This window comes from Aotus nancymaae, unplaced genomic scaffold (genome assembly GCF_030222135.1).
Source record: "Aotus nancymaae isolate 86718 unplaced genomic scaffold, 86718_ANA_hifiasm-v0.15.2.pri h1tg000022l_1, whole genome shotgun sequence".
In the NCBI taxonomy this organism is placed as follows: domain Eukaryota; kingdom Metazoa; phylum Chordata; class Mammalia; order Primates; family Aotidae; genus Aotus; species Aotus nancymaae.
In genome coordinates, this window is record NW_026988435.1 from 45,184,578 (window position 1) to 45,188,677 (window position 4,100).

The following is a 4,100-nucleotide window of genomic DNA, read 5'->3' on the forward strand; positions in this document are numbered from 1 at the left end:
AGCTGGTGGGTATCAACCGCCGCGTCCCACGTCGCCATGGAGACACGGCCGGCCCCGCCTACCTCCCAGCCCGGAAAATGGGGAGCGGGAACCTGCAAGGCGTACGGCGGGGGAGGAGCCAGCGGCAGCCTTTGCGTAGTGTCATAGCAACGGGAAGGGCACCTCGACCAATCACCGCCCGGAAATAGGGAGGGGCGGGGCGGAAAGGACGAGGTGCAGCCAGCGGCAGCATTCGGGTGCCGTCATAGCAACGAGGGGCCGCCTCGGCCAATCACTGCTTGGGGAGAGAGGGGGGCGGGAACTGGGCAGGGCCTGGGCGGCCTCCGTGCCGGGCAGCCCACCAGGTCTCTGACCTGGACCTCGCCGTCGCTGGCCCGTGAAATCCATCCCTTTAGTCGTCTGTTCTGTGGCGGAACGAGGAGCCACCTGGGCCCTCAAGAGGAAGGGCACAGGAAGCGCATCTGGGCCAACTCTCGAGAGGGTTTCGCCCCTGCCCAGTGCGAACACTGCCCGCTCGATTCCTCCCCCGGGACTCGCAGGCCCCCCTAGGGGTGCTTCCCACCCCTACTTACTTTTCCAGGCTCTTCTGACCCTTCGGGGTTCGCGGCTCGCAGAGATGTGTCCGCCAAGGCCTCTTCTCTTGTCTGTAAACAACTCCACTCTCAAGGAGGCAGCTCTGGCGTCTTAGCAGGTGCGGCCTACACTGATGTCCGTCCGGGTTTGACATCCTTCCCAGACCCCGACATGAGTCCCAGCCCCCTCGGGCCTTTGACTGTCGGGTGTCCCGTGCGGATCTCCACTCCTCTCCTCTCGCTCCCGGCTCCCCTTCACTCTCACACACATCCGCACAATCACAGGTGCACAGGCACATACATGTGCAGGCTTGGCAATCTGCTTCACCTGACGCACTCCGCCTGCCCAAGGTCCCTCACGCTCTCCCTCCATTTGCTCTGCCACCATACCAGACTGCAAAGCTGTGTTATTTGTTGTTGCTGCAGGAGCTGGGGAGGAGTGACTGAATAACCATAGGATCTGGTCTTGCTGGCAGAATACCAGAAGCCGAATCCACACGGCGAATAAGCTGCTGATCTTTCAGAGCACACATCCCCTGGAGATTCTCCTCAAGGCTAATATGAAAGGTTACAATCATAACCCATCATCAGGCCCAAATAAATCACTTACTAAATAAACATACAAGTTACAAGCAACACACAAGATTCCAAAATTATGTCGTTTTTTAGTTACAAAAATAAAAATGTTGTAAACACCAAAATGTAACAGCTTTTCTTACAGGGAGAAGCGGGGAGTTGGGGATAACAGATGATTATTATTTTCTGCTCTACATATTGGCACTTTCCCAGTTCCTACAATTGAGCATGTCTTAGTCTTATTTTTATAATAAAATGCCAAAAGTATTTTAAATGTTAGAACTCTAGAATGGTAACATAATCAAGTATATGCAAATAAATATTTGTTTTTTTAAAAATGTCAGAAATTCAACTTTCCAAATTTGTCATAGCAATGACAGTTACCACTGTTTACTAAGTTCTGACACTGTGTGTGGGCACTGTTTTAAAAGGTTTATATGAGTTATCTTATTAAATCCTCACTATCATTTCTCCATTGTACACCTAAGGAAAGGGAGTTATAGCAGGGTATAAACTAAAATTAACCTCCTAAGCCCCACCACAGCCGACTGAATGGACCCCTTCTTGGCCAAGAGGGCTCCAGAAACCCTAAAAACTGAGTTCTCAGCCATGATGGGAATGGAGGTCAGACACGCCTCACTAATACCCTTTTGCAGCTTAGACGCAACAACTAACCAGCATTAATGTTAAAATAGAGATCAGAAGATGAACAGAATGGACTCTGCGGCAGTAAGACACCAATTTATAAACAGGACCTAAGGCCAAGGCAGGCATGAGTTAAGTCACGCACCCCTATACTTAACAGAATAAACTATATTTTAACTGCCTGGAGAAGGTCTTATAATTCATGGTTTACATCCTGTACTTGAGTAAAGAATCTTACTGTGAATCTCAAATCTTATCATGAGTTCCTCAGACTGTTGATGTACTAAACATGTAAACTACTGACGCTGAAAAGGATACCGATTTGTTTCTAAAGCATGACGTTTCACTGATTGCCTTGTGCATATGCATAAAACATTTTAGCCTGTATGTTGTCATCTGTCACCAGAGATTGTAACCTCTATATTGTCCCTCCAATGAAAAAAGACAACTCTAATATGAGGAGTCCCCTTCCCATTCCTCAACTTTCTTAGAAAAGCATGCCAACTTGTCACACACTTAGGAACACACCCAACTTTGTTGATGTGTCTTCCCCATTCCATCCTCAAACACAGCTATCAATAAACCTTTATCAATTTCTACCTCAACAGCCTTAACTTTGGTCGACAGCAGTTAAGATCATTGCCCCATGGATTGCCTGAGCTCAGGAGTTCCTGACCAGCCTGGGCAACATGGTGAAACCCCATCTCTAAATCAGCCAGATGTGGTGGCAGGCACCTGTAATCCCAGCTACGAGGGAGGCTGAGGTACGGGAATTGCTTGAACCCGGAGGTTGCAGTGAGCAGAGACCGTGCCACTGCACTCCAGCCTGGGCAACAAAGTGAAACTCTGTCTCAAAAAAAAAAAAAATCATTGCCTAAGATTATACAGCCAGTGGGATTCAAATCCAGCCATCTGACCCAAGAGCAACTGATGCTCATCACTATACTGCCTCCCAGATCTGTGATTTAAAGGGATAACTACAGTTTTTGTTTTTTGTTTTTTGTTTTGTTGTTTTTTTTTTTTTGAGACTGAGTTTCGCTCTTGTTACTCAGGCTGGAGTGCAATGGCGCGATCTTGGCTCACCGCAACCTCCGCCTCCTGGGTTCAAGCAATTCTCCTGCCTCAGCCTCCCGAGTAGCTGGGACTACAGGCACGCACCACCATGCTCGGCTAATTTTTTATATGTTTAGTAGAGACGGGGTTTCACCATGTTGACCAGGATGGTCTCGATCTCTTGACCTCGTGATCCACCCGCCTCGGCCTCCCAAAGTGCTGGGATTATAGGCGTGAGCCACCGCGCCCGGCCTGATAACTACAGTTTTATGGCAGTGACTGTAAACCATCTACCAGGCAGAGGACCGCCGGTTCAAAGTGCCTTGCATTACAAACACCAGAGAGTGGCTTAAGCAAACCGCGTGGTTAACAAACCCTGTTCTGGATCGTATCTTTAGCAGCTAGACATCTAGCTACAGTTATTGAATCCTAAGGTTTACAATTTGATTTCTATCCCATACAAATTAGTCAGGGTCTTCCCTCCCAAATCTTTCAATCTACAGTAACTTCACTACACTGTGGTGTCATTTATTCAAATGATTGACACCAAAGGCAAGAAGGAGTGAACAACAAGATGGGCCTCCCAGCACCCCCTGCAGCAGCAATTAGACTGGATTCTAAATTCCTCCTTCCAGAAAGAAGCTGCTCCCCAGCTCAGATCCAGCCGAGAGCCACAGCCGCTGACAGGCACTCGGAGCGCTGGGCACCTCTCTGAGCACCCAGAAAGCCCCATGAAGGCTTCATCAAGCCAAGTCGATGCCTTGCTCAGAGCTCCAGGATCCCCGACCCCTAACCCCACCGTGACCCGGAAATGCTTGATGGTGCCGGAAGCAGCGCTTTCCAATTCTGAAGGCCCTCAAAATGCTTCCTCCTTTCCTGGGGCGTGGCAGTCGTGGGGCGATGAGAGGCAGAAAGATGAGTACATCATCCAGTGGTCTTTCCTCACTGGAAAATGAGAGGAAATCCTCTTTCACGGCTTAAAAACCCAAAGGCGCTGCCCAGACTCCTCTGGCAGGGGTCTCCCATCATCCCCCGCGAGGGCTTCCCATCATCCCCCGCGAGGGCTTCCCATCATCCCCCGCGGGACTTTCCCATCATCCACGGAGGCTCTTCCCACCCAAGCGGGAAGTTCGCGCAGGTGCCGCTCTCCAGGGAGGAGCGAGGGCCGAGGGCGTTGCCCTTGGGACAGTGGAGACCAGCAGTGGCCACAGTTCCTCTGCACTTCGTTTCCTCAGTAAGAAATTATCTTCGATC

General features: G+C 50.1%; 1 long non-coding RNA gene across 1 annotated transcript; it reads left to right on the plus strand.

The window, feature by feature from the left end:
- Nucleotides 1–306: 306 nt before the first annotated feature.
- LOC135276400 (uncharacterized) lies at nt 307–1,210 on the plus strand. The gene is made up of 3 exons (XR_010343945.1): nt 307–430; nt 581–691; nt 999–1,210. It is a non-coding gene; the product is annotated as an uncharacterized LOC135276400 (long non-coding RNA).
- The last annotated feature ends 2,890 nt before the right edge of the window (nt 1,211–4,100 follow it).